Source organism: Pelobates fuscus, chromosome 2 (genome assembly GCF_036172605.1).
Source record: "Pelobates fuscus isolate aPelFus1 chromosome 2, aPelFus1.pri, whole genome shotgun sequence".
Lineage (NCBI taxonomy): Eukaryota > Metazoa > Chordata > Amphibia > Anura > Pelobatidae > Pelobates > Pelobates fuscus.
The window spans coordinates 309,139,197-309,155,803 of record NC_086318.1 but is presented as its reverse complement, the minus strand read 5'-3'; the positions used below and the strand labels follow the sequence as shown (position 1 = coordinate 309,155,803).

The following is a 16,607-nucleotide window of genomic DNA, read 5'->3' as shown; positions in this document are numbered from 1 at the left end:
CTGACTATCACTGCTGCAATTATCTGATAACTACATTACTACCTCTAACCAAAAGACTCTGAACAACTAAACATCTATCTAACCTAAATTCATTATACCTTCATGTTCTGTTTATATCTGTCTTATTATGTAATGTTATATTATGTTTGCCTCTAACCTATAATTCCGCTTGTAGGATCTCCTTCTTCCTCCAAACTTATAATTCCGTTTATAGGTTCTGCTTCTATCTATTTCTTTATATCCTGTTACTTACCTATAAATTCGTTTATAGCTTCTGCTCCTATATATCTCTATATCCTGTTACCTATAATTCCTTTTGTAGGTTCTTTCTCAATCTTGCCTATAATTCCATTTATAGGTCCTTTCTCAAACTTGCCTATAATTCCATTTCAAAGTTCTGCTCCTATCTATTTCTTTATATCCTATTACTTACCTATAATTCTGTTTATAGGTTCTGCTCCTATCTATATCTCTATATCCTGTTACTTACCTATAATTCTGCTTATAGGTTCTATCTCAATTTTGCCTATAACTTCATTTATAGGTCCTTTCTCAATCTTGCCTATAATTCCGTTTATAGGTTCTGCTCCTATCTATTTCTCTATATCCTGTTACTTATTTATAATTCCGTTTACAGGTTCTATCTCAATTTTGCCTTTAATTCCGTTTATAGGTCCTTTCTCAATCTTGCCTAACATTCAGTTTATGTGTTCTGCTCCTATCTATTTCTGTGTATCCTATTACTTACCTATAATTATGTTAATAGGTTCTGCTCCTTTCTATTTCTCTATATTCTGTTACTTACCTATAATTCCATTTATAGGTTCTAGCTCAATCTTGCCTTTAATTTTGTTTATAGGTCCTTTCTCAATCTTGCCTATAATTCCATTTATAGGTTCTCATCCTATCTATTTCTTTATAACCTATCCGGGGCTTATTGCCTAAACCCTTTATTTTATAACCTTCTTTATTACCTACCTGTAATCCTGTTTATAGGTTCAACTTTATCCCTTTTGTCTTTATTTCCTCTAAAGCTTGCTTCACTTATTATTAATTCAAGTTTAAAACATGTCTTACAATTCCAATAAAGGACCTAAACTTAACCCCGGTATACGTCTCTTAACTGACCTGATCAGAACCATGAGAAGATTCAGTATTAATTTTAGACAATATAAAATGTGTTCTGGTACCAGAAATCTTTCTATACATATCATTATAGATATCAATGCAGACTCCTTATCACGATTTAGCTGTGTCCATGAAATCAGTCTCAAACCAACAGGGTTATTCAGTAAAGTGAGAATTCAAAAGGAATTAAAGGGGAATTTTAACTTTGAATTCTGCAAACATTTCTCCATCGTTAACCATTCTTTTAGTTGAATTAGACTATGATGATTTCTCTCCCTATGTCTTCTCTGTAGAGCCAACATTATGTTGATGCCTGTTTTCAATGATAACAGTATCAATCACTTTTTACACTATTTTACAAATGAAACATCTGCACAGTGGACTTTACTCATGAAACAAGTAATTTTAGAGAGCTAGCAATAGAGGTATGAAACTTAGGTTAAAGTAGTCAAATTAGAAAAGTGTAGTGAATAAATCCAAGTGCATTAGAAAGAACTGACTGAAGTTGATAACATGCCCCAAACACATTAGACGATCATAAAATAATTTATGTAAAATTGTAATTTTAACATATTTGCAGATAGTAACACGTCACAACACATTTTGAAAAACAAGACATTGTTTTTAGTTTTGTAAAATTTTAACAAATCAAGCTCTTTATCTACCTAAAATGAAAATACAACCTATCCAAAGAAAAATAAATGTGTGACATTAAATTGAGCTTAAACCATTTTGCTACTGTACACTGAAGGCAGATACCCTGCTGAGACCTAGACTAGAAAATGATTGTAATCTACATCACAAATTGATTAAGCAAACACTCTTCACACAACAAACATTCTAAAATTACTTCCCACTGTTCTAAATATCTGTGCTTTTTCTCTCCAATTATACAATATTGTTAGCCTTTGTCTCACGGCTGAGATGGAATGTCTGAAATATATGGATGTTCAAAGAAAACCTTCAAATATACAGTACACACATCCACGAATCCAACTGAGAGCTGACCTTGGTGCTGAAATATAGTTTTACTTTATAACAGTGGGATTTGTACAAAAGAAAGACTAGATAAACTTTTGTAGCAAAATGTTAAATTTGTAACAATAAGCAGAAAGAGCCCATGTTTGTATATAGCATAATTCAACAATTCATTGTACCTTCATTTTGTTCTAGTATGACTGATAGAATTCTATAATTAGAAGGTAAATAAAAGAACTGAATACATTCAAAGTATTTTATATATATTCAGTATATTTATCAAATATAAAAAGCCAATGTGCTATGGATTAGTTCTTATCAAATCACTGCAGGGCCATTAACATGGAGAATCTAGGACTTAGTAAATGTATTTCAAGTATTCTATCTTTAAAATTTTGACAGTTTTAGATTTGCCACAAATGGTATATTTTGGTAGTGGTTTTAATAATATACGCAATGCAATGTTGTTTTCACTAAATACGTTCCTCAAATCAGTGATTGCTTCAATATTGGAATCAATGTAAAAAGTACAAAAATCTGATTATGAAATACTTGTGCACGTTACTTGAATTACAAACCTTTGTGTTCTTCTGCACATCCAGATACCCTTAGACATCTGGCCAAGCTAATAAATGATGTCCATCAGATAATACTTGTGTGCAGATGCCAAGCTCCAAGTACCGTACACCTATGAAGATGTCACAAGGCTCCATATTATAGGAGAATACATGATGTTCTGAGATCTGAAAAAATAATGAAAATAGAAATTTAGTAGCCCCAAAAAAATATTTAGAGAAAATAAATAAACTGAAGGAAAATATTAAACCTTTCTTTTTACACCCATAAATAAGGTTCACCTAAGTACAATGACTGTGTCACGAGGTATAACTCCACCACGTAAAGCCTATGTTAGCAGTAATAAGCTGTATTGAAATAAACATATTAGCGGGCCCTAGGGTGGCAAAAGAATAAAGTATAATAGAGAGAAAATGTTGTCAAATACAAGCCTAGCTAAAGATAACAGAGACAGTGAAAACGAGAATTAGCCAGAGTCACGTACATGGTATATCAATCAAACAGATATCAAGTCAGAAAGGGTCTCAGAGAAACTCAGGGTCATGAACAAAGCCAAGGTCAATACCAGAAATATCAAAATGTAACTAGGAACGCACTAAAGGATACAAATCTGGACTGTGCAAATGGCTAAGATGTTCAGCGCGCTGTCTATTCTTAGGTTCCTGATCCGCATGAGGACCAGGTAAGTATCACCAAAGACTGTTTTGCCACATCTACATCAAAGACACTTTTTAGTCAATGCAATAACTCTGGGATAGAAAAACTTTGGCAACAGAGTGACTAAATGTCCCATAATGCAATTATTGACAAAGCATCAGGGGAGTTGTAGTCCACATAAAAATAGAAATATAGAAACTTGGAAACATAGAATGTGACAGCAGATAAGAACCGTTTGGCCCATGTAGTCTGCCTAATTTTCAAAATAGTTAAATGCTGTATTAGATGCTTATATTAATTATGCTTTAATACAGATAAAACACTATGTCACAACATTATAGGACATTGATAAAATCAGTACTCCTTTAAATAATTACATTTGTTTACTGAATTATAATCAGTTACATGTGAAATGGTTACTTCACATACAATGATCACTTCTGCCTTTAGAAGTGGTCTTGTTGATAGCAGCTTGTATGTGTAGTGTTAGAAACGCTGCACATCCTGAAATTTTGCACCCCTGGCACAGTTGATTGCACCCCTGGCACACATGATTTAGGCAGCCTAGAACACTGTTCCAGATTGCCTAATGTCAAATCTGTGCAAATATTACATCTGTCATCAACATGCACAGCTCACTGGCAGCAGACATAATGAGCTTCTCCATAGCAGGCAGTGCTCTCAAGAGGAAGCATGTATCTCCCATCCCCCCCTTGTTTTATTTAAATCCCTTTGCCATTCCTGCATTTCTGTACCCTTGAACTTCTGAAGCAGTAGACTGGTCCAAACAAATGGAAATCGCTTTGGAAAGCATTTAATTGAACCAACAGCAGACAGTGGTGATATCAGAGCCTTGCCCACCACTGGTTTCCAGGTTAGTGTATCTTCATTTTACAGAGTCTTAGGGAGGGGGGAGGTGGGATAATGTAATAACCAACTGGGTATTCTAAATTAAAAAATATATATATATCTGAAAGGATTGGGGTAACCTTTTATGTATATTATAATATCAAGGCATATTCAATTACACATGTACATGTGCGCTAGTTGTTGAGTATATACTGGGGAAATATGAAGCCATGAAGTCATCTGTCTACCAAATATATTTAAGATATAGTAGTAGTATGGAGGCACATCTTTACCCTGGATGCACATACTGGGTACAGTACTGATCTAAAGTGTCACCAACCACCCAGGTTCACTTGCGATTGTGTAAGAGCCATTTTGGAACATTTCCTTTGGTGCTGCTGTGTTACTACCACAAGCTTGAAGGGCTTAATATAATTTATACCTGTTTTAATTGTTATTGGTTAGATATTGTGATAGCGCCTAGAGATTAGGCTGTTGGACAAGGGTTAATATAATTTACATTTGTTTACATTATTGTTGATTACCTATTGTGCTAACTCCTATAGATTAGCTTGGGGGAGACATGTTTCCATATAATTTATGACTGGTTAAATTAATGTTGATTAGATATTGTGTTAGCTCCTAGAGATTAGGCTTTTTGAGAATTTACCTTAGTATATTCTGTGATATGCTAATTGTTTCATTAGTCCAGATTAAAAACATAATATGTATGAGCCATTAATGTCAGACTACGCATAGTTTGTGGTAAGGGGTAATACAATAATTTTTTTGTCAGCTTGTGAGTGCTTCATAATAAACATGACTAAGTCTGAATTCTATGACAAGAGACACAATGGCAAACCAGTATTGTGACAATTGGTTTGAAAATCCAACAGAAGTACTGCTGTTGCCAATGTCATTTACTTGTAGAGTATTTTATTTGTGATTTTTATATATAAAATTACTTCTGACAGCTGGATTAAATATGCCACAAATCTCCACTGAGCAGAGGTTATAAAGAACAAAAATGGACATCTGACAACTGAAAAGCATTTCTGCTTATACATTTTATGGAAAAAAATATTATATTCAAGTGTACTGCTACTAAACTATGGTTACCTGTATTTAGAAAGTAGCAACATAAGGCAGACAATGAAAATTACAAGTAGTCCAAATCTAAAATGAGTTATGATACAGGTGAATCCTAGGTTGCCAGTGGATCGATATGCGTGTCCTTGCTAGTGTGCAAAGAGGCCTTGTTGAATTGATGGCATTTTAGAATATGCTTAACCTCTATTAGTGAATAGACTTCTGGAAAATAAGAATTACTCTATTAAACATGTAAAAGCTGGATCAAATATCACAAATTTATAGATTGGAACTTGTAGAGGACATCTATTTAATTATTATGGCTCAGGTTAAACAATGCCAGCAGATTGCAGCAAAAGGTATCGGGACTGGCCACATGCTAGCCTTTTAAATGTTGGTATTTTAAGAATGGAGTGACACAAGATTAAAGGGACACTATAGTCACCAGTGCAACTACATGTTAACACGACCATTTAGCCCCCCTGGGCCCCTCATGCCTCCATAAATATAGTAAAAATCTTACTGTATTCAAGCCTGAAGCTGTAAATCTGCATGCTGAGACTCAGGAAAAACAAGCAGTCTGCTGACATGTGATAGCCTAATCCAATCACAGTGCTTCCCCATAGGATTGGCTTAGACTGACAAGGAGGCAGATCAGGGGCAAAGCCAGCATGATTCAAACACAGCCCTGGCCAATCGGCATCTCCTCATAGAGATGAATTGAATCAATTAATCTATATGAGGAAAGTTCAGTGTCTGCATGCAGTGGGAGGAGATACTGAATCACAGGATGCTCGTGCACAGCAGATCTGAGTGGATGTAGGCATATCATGCCTCTATCAACTCAGAAGTCCCTCTGGTTCACTCTGAGTTACTGCAACTGTAGGTGTTCCTAGCTTTCAATGTAAACACTGTATTTTCTAAGAAAATTTTCTCAGAAAACACAGTGTTTACATGAGAAAGGCTGCAGGGAGCTATAGTTTTCACCTGAACAACCTCATTAAGCTGATGTTGTTCAGGTGACTATAGTGTCCCTTTAAATGTAGAGCATCTTGAACTTAAAGCTGCATAAGTACAAATTAAGAACAAATTAAGGTAGAACATCTTTTACATATGCTTTCCTGCAATTTTAGAATGCCTAGTTCTTCGTTTGATCGTTCCTGTACTGGGAGCAGTTCTGCTCATAATAAGGCATGTGGGAACAAAGTTCCCTTGCACATGTTGGAAGGGAACTGAGTTCCAATGGTCCACCACTGCATTAGAGCCCTGTAAAGGGACATAACAGTTACAACTGTTGCAAAGTCAATAAAATGGTGACTGAGTAAAGGCTCACTAAATTTATCAAAATGTTCAGATCTATTATTATTTCTATAGACAGAAGGCCTGTTAAAGTTTAGAGAAGCAACAATACTATAGGGGGATAGGCATGTTCAGGAAGTATGTTGATATTAAACAATAAGTAAACCTAATGTTCACCCTAGCCCCTACCATTATCCGTTGATTAATTTTTTTTGCCTATACCCAATGCCCATGGGTGGGGGAACATGGAAGACCTATACCAATTCCCCCCGTATTTTATTGGTGATCAACGTTAGCTGCCCAGTCCCTAGTTTTCCGTTACAGTGAACAGCTGCTAGCTTCTCACTGTTTAGTAGGCATGCCCCCTCCCACATCATAGTTGGTGGGGGCATAAGGGAAGTATCAATCCTCCTTTACACTGATGCGGGGATGAGTGCTTTTTGTGACAAATTGTTAAAAAGCACTTTTGGATCCAAACCGATGAAAGGATTTCGGGAGTTGATAAACTGCCAGTGAATACCACACTCTCTAATTAAATTGAGATCTTATTTAGGTGCCAGCAATGTATAAGCTCAATTACATAACTGTATAAAATGATGCATTGCTCCCAACAGTCCCATTTTCGGTGGAACAGTCCTGATTTCTGGTTCCTGTCCAGCCATCTCGATTTAGTTCCCTCATGTTCCTCTTATCCCGACTCTCTCCTCCTGATTGTTGGGAGGTATGATGATATCCCCCTATCCCAAAACTGAGTTTCATCTGAAATCTATTTTTCATAAATATTATTATAATCAAATGTCTGAAGTGTTACGAAAAAAACATTATCAAAATATTAATGATAAATATTTATTGGATGAATCAAATTGTTAGGTTCACTTATTTTTTTATTTTAAAATGTGTTTTAGAAATATTTCTCACCTCTTCTTTTGAAAACGTGTGAAACATTTATATGTGTTTGAGGTTTATTACTCAGTATTTCTAAATGTTGTGACTCTTTGTGCGTGAAGCCTGCCCGGGCATGCCTTTGGCTGATTGTCTACATGATGATAATAATTACAAGCCTTCAATTAAACCAGCAAGCAAAAAAGAAACATGCAATAATGTAAACACAGAGACATCACAGCTGAACCCTGTAAAATGAGTCAACATGTCATGAATTAAACATTGAAACTTAAAAACAAATGTAACAGATGTGAGTGTTTAATTAACGTCTGAATGAAATTAATTCAGGAGCACAAGTTTTTGGTGTGATCTGCTGCTCAGTACAGTGGTAAAGCACGAAACAGCGTCATCTTTGTATTTAGAATCAACACTTACAGAAAGAGTCGCTAGATATAGAGTCAATGAGAACACTGACAGCCATAAAATATGCTTAAAATGTAGATGAGCAGATGCTAAGCGCAAGAGAGCACTAACCGTTTAAGTGATGTACAAAACAATCCATTCCAGTAATTTAACATAATGATTTTGTACTCAAGGCATAAAACACATTAAATATATTAAGGGAGCAGAGTTTGTTTGCAGCCTACCGACCTTGAAAATAAAAGGGCCACACATTATCTTTAACAATCATCACTAAGTAGAAAGTAAGAGGACAAATACAGCATACCGCGGGTAAAGAATACATCGCAGCACGCTAGCTTTAAAATATATATTTTATTTTCTTAGTTTATTTCCTTGCCAGTTAATTTGAAATAAGGAGTTATTTTCAATGCCGATGATGTGCATAGTATGTTATGTACAATATAAAATATATAAAATAATACATGCCAGAGGTGATGCATTTAGACACAAATAGACAATGCACCTAGGCAAGCCTTTTTTTTTTCAAACTTGGTATCTCCTGACAATCCTTCTATATTGGATGTTATATACAAAAGGAAATTCTGTTACTAGATTAACCCCTTAGTGACCAGACCGTTTTTTTTAATTTTCTTACCGTTAAGGACTGGGGCTGTTTTTACATTTCTGCGGTGTTTGTGTTTAGCTGTAATTGTCCTCTTACTCATTTACTGTACCCACACATATGATATACGGTTTTTCATGCCATTAAATGGTCTTTCTAAAGATACCATTATTTTCATCATATCGTATAATTTACTATAAAAAAAACATAAAATATGATGAAAACCTTTTTAAAAACACACTTTTTCTAACTTTGACTCCCAAAATCTGTTACGCATCTACAACCGCCCAAAACACCCATGCATTTCTACATTTTGTCCTGAGTTTAGAAATACCCAATGTTAACATGTTCTTTGCATGTTCTTAGGGCTATAAGTACAAGCAGGACATTGCTGTTTCAAAATATATATGTCCATTTGCAAAAGAAGACAACCAAGGTATTGCAAATGGGATATGTCCAGTCTTTTTTAGTAGCCACTTAGTCACAAACACTGGCCAAAATTTGCATTTTTTTTGGTTTGTGTGTTAAAAATGCAAAAAACAATTATGAATGCAAATTTTGGCCAGTGTTTGTGACTAAGTGGCTACTAAAAAAGACTGAGCATATCCCATTTGCAATACCTTGGTTGTCTTCTTTTGCAAATGGTATGCCATCAAGGGGAGTAATTCTCATTCCTGGGGTACCATACGCTCTCAAAGGCAACATAACCAAATCAAGCCTTATATTTGACCCTGTAACTTTCAAAAACACTATAAAACATGGGGGGTACTGTTAGACTCGGGAGACTTCGCTGAACACAAATATTAGTGTTTCAAAACAGTAAAACATATCACAACAATGATATCATCAGTGAAAGTGCTATTTGTGTATGAAAAATGCAAGAAGCATTACTTTCACTGACAATATCATCGCTGTGATATGTTTTATTGTTTTGAAACACTAATATTTGTGTTCAGCGAAGACTCCCGAGTAAAACAGTACCCCCATGTACAGGTTTTAGGGTGACTTGGAAAGTTACAGGGTTAAATACAGTGCTAGCAAATTACATTCTCTGGACTTTTGGCCTGGGTTGTCAGGCAGGTCCCTCAAATTGCAATCAATAAAATTACTTAATTATGTAAAAATATTACATAAATATGCACGTAGAATTTAAATATATTTACATATTTTAGGTCTATGCGTGTATTTATGAAATTATTTATGTAATTATGTAAAGGGTTTGTGTCCCCTTTTATTGGCTTTATCATGAGACCAGTTAGGAGCTTATATAATTTATATCAACTTATTTATGTTTTTCATTCTCTCCATGAGTTTACCGATTGGATTACAGAAGAGGAACGGTGTCACAAATCCAACTGTGAGTTTTACATACTTATATTTCTAACATTAGCTTACATTTAATAGATAGGTTTTTGCAATTTCCATTGGTTCTAATTGTACACCTGTATATGTTCATTTCATATTTCATTTTGCATCCTGTAAACTATCCAGCATTTACTACAGTAAGAGTGTCCTGACAAGTAACCCCCCCCCTACCCACCACAATGTAAAAGGTAATCCTACCATCAGATATTGTCTTTCCAGCTAGAAGAGGTTATGAGTGCTATGAACACACAGATTGTGACTGCACTCCCAATTTAGTACAGGTGTATTTGAGTTGTGATAATGATGTGCCAAGAACTAGGCTCATAAAGATCACTGACATTATGAAACAAAAACAGGGGTAGACTGGGGTAAATTCAGATTTAAGTCATTAATACAGTTATTGCTAAAATACTATCATGTTGTCTTCTATTGTATAGTAATGTTTGGAAATGTTATCTTCAATTTAACTTGCACAAACATTAATATTTATAACTAATGCAAGTATCAGAAATTGGTTTGCAATAGGAATGCCATGCCAATACTCAATCCTGAAAACAACAAATGGGTCTAGCAAACCTCTTCTTCTTCCACTGACTAGCACTCCAATTTATTCTTTAAAAGTGCCCAGTTAAGACAAAGTTTCAACCTGCGCACAGGTCTTCCTCAAGCCATAAGTGAATCAGTACAACAATAACAGTAACTGACACAGGAAGGGGCGTTTACTCGGTAGCCCAAATTGTTTATAACCGCGAGGCAACAAGACAATTAAAAGTGGCCACATAACAATTTTAATCACTAAGCAGAAAAGTTTAAAGCGATATAATAATATGCATAAAATACATTACTAAAAGGGCATAAATGAGATTATTAGTAAAGTGCATGATATAAAATAAAACCATTCCATACCAACACTTTACCATAAGAACCATACCAGCACTAGTTTAGCAAAATATAGACCCGCTGATAAATGCTTCATTTAGATTGTCATTGAATACAATGCACCTAGTTTCTACATGTCAGTGAGCAATGTAACCATACGTATCATTAAGTACTGCGACTATACATGTCAATGTGTAGTGATGTTATTCATGTCAAGGTGTAAATGAGCATGATAATGCTTCAGTTATATAGCTCTGCTCATGGTTAGTGACAGCTGCCTTAGGAAAAAAAAACCTCTATTACACAGTAAGGTGGATGCTAGTTAGATGATATCTCTTTATAACTTAAATTGATCATGACATGACTTATATACTGCCTAGTTCTCATTATTGCTTATGTATATTATTTCATTGAATTATAATCAATGAGAAACCGTGCTTGCCAGTGAGTCCCACAGGACAGATGTCAACAAAGTCGAAATACAAGGAAAAAAGAGTGAATATAGTGATCCGGTTAACATTATAAAAAATGTAAGAAAAACATTAGAAACTTGTATGGAAGTCAGGAATATGACATAATAATTACAAACGACTGGACTCAATAGCCACGAATTGTGTATGTAGATAATCTATACATAAAAAAATAAATGATACTTTAATGAAAATATCAAAACCAGTATTATATGAATAATTTTGTATAATAAGCAAGAATTGGATATTTGTGTATAATAATTAGTTTATAAGCTATTTTAGCAGGGTCTGTTGTGATTTCACTAATCCTACCAGCAGAATTTGTATTGATCAGATACATGTATTCCTTTTGTCAGCCGAATAGGCCTGATTGATTTTCACCGACATTGATAGAATTTTGAGACATCATTAAAGACAACTACTAATCCAACACGAATTAAATCAACCACGCAAATGGATTCATTTGTGTGTCTTTTAAGTTCCCATAATTTTACTTCTTTATTTCTCATCTCAATAAAATCACACTGTGTAAAATGATGGAATACCAAAATTGTACTTTATGTCAGTTCGGAGAATTGGGGACAATGACAAAATACAAACTTTTCAACACAAAAAGAGCAAGCAAGGTCAATATATACTTTGTATTTACAGCCTGTGTCCCGTTCTGCATTATTTTATTCCTATCTCTGCAGTAGTGACAGACCAGCATTTTCAATGAAGCAGAAAAAATATTTAAACTTTCTTCTACATCTGTTGTCTAGCATTTTATGTCTGGAAAAATGTCAGACAAATTCTGTCATCCACTGTAGCATAAATAGAACAATGGGATAAGTAAGAAAAATTGGAATTTCTTTTTTAAATCTGGAAACTCCAAACTCATCCAGTCTCTCCACCAGTTTCATCGACACCCTGTCTAGACAGATCCATCACCGAGAACATTTTGCATTCTATAATATAGTGTTAAACAGATAGACCAAGACAAATGGTAAACATCTTCTATATATTATTAAATTACATTAATTTCCTTCCGTTCCCTGTTGTATCAACTGTTGTTTGATATGTATGCAAACTTCTGAGCAACAATTAGCCTGAATGGAATACAAAGTATGAGACTATGCAATGATCTTCAACATTCACTTCATGTAGCCTTGTCATCATTCCTCTCTACGGAAAGCTTTTCACCCCAGGGAGCACTAATGCAGTGTTTATCTCATACCATAACATAGCTAAGGTCCATTATAGCCAAGCATACAGACTTTACGGCACCTGTAAATAATGCAAAAATAGATCAATACTTATTTAAAATGTTTCTATGTACTTTAAATTGACCCTGTTCTTTCAAATGCCAACATATTTGTTGTCCTCACTGCGTCTATTAATGGTCGTGTGCACAGAAAGCATAAGTAATATGCTATTTTGAACTACATCTGTGGCTCTTTTGTGTATAACACACAAATCCACTATGATAATGGACAATCTTTTATATAGCTCATCTTAAAAATAAAAAAAATGTGTATAACTTTTTGTTCTTTGTAGAAGAATTATCATTGCATGTAGGAATCAAGTGCATAGCTAGATTAAAGGACCACTATAGGCACCCAGACCACTTTAGCTTAATTAAGTGGTCTGGGTGCCAGGTCCATCTAGGATTAACCCTGTCTGCTGTAAACATAGCAGTTTCAAAGAAACTGCAATCTTTACAAATGAGTTAATCCAGCCTCTAGTGGCTGTCTCATTGACAGCCGCTAGAGGCGCTTCCGCGCTTCTCACTGTGATATTCACTCACTTTCCTATGAGACTGGCTGAATGCGCGTGCTGCTCATGCCGCGCATGCGCTTTTAGCCGATGACCGGAAAGGCGGAGGAGAGTCCCCAGTGCCGAGGTAGCCTAGCGCTGGAAAAAAGGTAAGGGATTAACCCCTTCCTCACCCTAGAGCCCGGTGGGAGGGGTCCCAGAGGGTGAGTGGGACCCAAGGACCCTATAGAGCCAGGAAAACGAGTATGTTTTCCTGGAACTATAGTGGTCCTTTAAGCATAATGCAAGCTAAGGCAGCAACCTAAGGTCAAGGTATTAGACAGATACTCGGACGTTATGAAAATACTAGTTTATACTTGGCTCCTTTCAACAACCTCATAGTAAGAGTGAAGGAGGGACAAACTGGTAAACTTCCTTTGACCCAATGGGATCCTAATTCATCTCCGGCTAAACAGACTAATTAGTTAACCTTTTGTTATATTGAACTAAACATTCCTTGCTTATTCCTTATTAGTTCCTTTCAACAACATTGTAAATCATATAGATATTACAGTTACATAAAGTTAAGCGATTGTTGTCACTCTTTTCTATTTATTTTGTAGACCAATAAAAAGTGTATATACATTGTTTTAAAACTAAATCTCAATGTACTGCTATTTTAAAGGCAATGCAAGTCAATGATTGATAGTGTCCCTTTAAGGTGAGCCAGTGCCAGGGACCTTCTGGCACCATAGTTGTTATCATGCCTGGAGTGTTTCCTGTAGGAAAGCATTAGATTGGCTGAGAGTGTCAATTTTGATTATCTTAGCCAAGGAGGCAGGCTGGGGCAGAGCCAAATGCCGCCCTGGCCAATCAGCATCTCATCATAGAGACGCATTGAATCAATGCATCTCCATGAGTAAAGTTCAGTGTCTTCATGGAGAGGATGGAGACATTGAACGACAGTGCTGCACACTATGCAGCACTGCCTAGGAAGCACCTCTAGTAGCCATCTGAGGAGTGGCCAGTGAAGTTATCACTAGGCTGTAATGTAAACAAAATACATTTCCCCTGAAAAGACAGTGTTTACAGCAAAACACCTGAAAGGAATGATTATACCCACCACAACACATACAATAAGCTGTAGTTGTTCTGGTGATATAGTGTCCCTTTAATGCTGGATATCAAAATGATGTGCTAAGCTATTCCAGCTTATCAGAATACTTTATTAATTTCCCACTGACAACAGGTATTCATCTAAAACAATAATACATGCAACATAATAAATATATGGTAACATTATTTTTATGTTAATTCTGGATATACTAAATGCATGTCATTACAAGTTACAGTAGAAGTGCCGATCTAATCCAAGGATTTGAATCACTGGCTAAATTATATGCTAATTACAATTGATTGAATTAATGCGTATCTTCATGTGATTATTCTAGATGAATACATATTGTAGCCACAAGGGCTGAAAGAATGTATCTCTAGCAATTTTAGATCTCTTTTTCATTAAGTAGCAAGGAATTGTGCCAATCACTTAAATGGTGAAGTGGAGAGAAATTGCAAAAACTCTGCTCAAGCAAGGATTTATGTGGTTATAGTCATGTAGCAATGCCAGCCTTGTTGATGGATATGTACAATTTTAGCTGCGCAGGCATTTTCAATGGCATCTGCCCTAGACAATATAAATTATAGGAAACATGTTATTTGTGTTATGTCATGTAATGCACTTGGGAAAAAAAGATCACATGGTGATTTTAAAATGTTTACACGCCCATGACTCTATACATACACAGGTGACAGGATTGTGATTCATCGACAGCTGTTGAATTAACCATCTAATAACTCTCAGTCAACCAGTAATCTACAAAAATATGAAAATCATAATATGAATATCAATGATAATCATAATTAAATTTTAGTTCTTTAAGGAAATGTTTAACACCTTAAGGGTGGAGGCAATTGTACAAGTTCTGATCAAAACAAAACCTGGAATTTGAGCAAAGTGTCTGTTCAACCATAATTTACCTCTTTCATATTAAGTGCACCCCCACTTATATATGATTTTGTTTTTAGGAGAAACAGGGCTCTTATTTCACATTGAATATTTACATATGAAACATAATTTAATATGAATGAAATATAACAAAATGTGGGAAACGTGCTTATTTTGTTATTTCTGCATGACCTTGTAACTGTGAATGTCATAATACTATTAACTTTTACTGCAATAAAATGCACATATTTGTATTCAATGAAGTTTCTCGAGTACAGCAATACCCCCATGTACAGGTTTTATGGTGTTTTGATAAGTTACAGGGTCACATATAGAGCTTACAAAGTAAATTCTCTGGACTTTCTAACTGGGTTGTCAGGCAGGTCCTTCAAATTATAATTAATACAATCACATAGTTATGTAAAAAAAAATACATATATACATGTATCATTAAAAGGGAAGTTGCAAGTTTTTTCAAAATCAGCAATTAAAGCTTAAATTTTAAAACATCACTAGTCATATATTTACAACTTAATGTTAATAGTGTTTGTCATACATTAGGCACTGCTGATGTTCACAGTAATATACAAGGAGGAGCTTACAACTTAGTATCTTTGATCTGTAAAACCGACTTGGCTCGGTTTTCCCAAACTGTGTCAGATCTTTGAGAATAGGTGATTATTGTACCTGTAGTGCAAGGCAACTTTACTTCTAATTGTATCTGACTTGAACTGAGTAGACCGTTTGAGTCATTTATAATAATGTGACTTTGTGATCGACCCACCATTAGACAATAGTGAATTCTTAAAAAAAACTATATTAAGAAGTCTGTACCCAGTCAGTTCATGAAAACATTCTGCAAAACAACATACTATCTCTCTACAGTGGGGTTAAAGGGGCTGTATAGTCACCAGAACAACTACAGCTTAATGTAGTGGTTCTGGTGCATATAGCCTGTACCTACAGGCTTTTAAATGCAAACACTACCTTTTCAGAGAAAAGGCAGTGTTTACATTGCTGCCTAGGAACATCTCCAGTGGCAGTCATTCAGGCGGCCACTAGAGGTGCTTCCTGTGTCAGTGCTTCACAGTGTGCAGCACTGGCATTCAGTGTCTCCCTGCTCTTCATGACGGCTCTGAAAGTTCCCCGTAGAGATGCAATTATTCAGTATATCTCTATGAGGAGATTCTGATTGGCACAGCCTGGCTTTTTGCTACACAAGTGCAATAGCCTCCCAATGCTTTCCTATGGGAAAGCAAAAGCATTGGATTGGCTGAGACCATCAAGATTTCTGATCTCTGCCACGGAGGTGAGACCTGCATGGTGTGTGAGAATAGGTGAGTAAAATCATTTTTTCAGAGAGATCTAAGGGGGGGCGGCGGAAATCTAAAAAGCCACACAGGCACTATAGTGTCAGAAATACATGTTTGCATTCCTGACACTATAGTGTTCCTTTAATAATTAATTAATCCATATAATAAAATGGTCAATATTTCAGCTACAAAGATTTCAAAGATTTGTGGAAGTCACAATGTTGTCACTGTTGGACCAGGAAAATTTATTTAAACAGCTCCAGAATGCCTGACTCCATTTCATTAGTGTTGAAAAAGGTGTCTCCGGGTTGTTTGACACCAGCATAGTGCATATAATTGGGTGTGTGTCATTCTTTAAA

The 16,607-nt window shown here is 35.5% G+C and overlaps 1 protein-coding gene across 1 annotated transcript in view; it reads right to left on the bottom strand.

The window, feature by feature from the left end:
• HS3ST5 (heparan sulfate-glucosamine 3-sulfotransferase 5) overlaps window positions 1–16,607 on the bottom strand; it is a 255,286-nt gene that overhangs the window by 151,159 nt on the left and 87,520 nt on the right. Inside the window, exon 2 of the mRNA XM_063441283.1 lies at window positions 2,685–2,849. The gene's annotated coding sequence lies outside the window, so the exon portion shown is untranslated. The remainder of the gene's footprint in view (window positions 1–2,684; window positions 2,850–16,607) is intronic.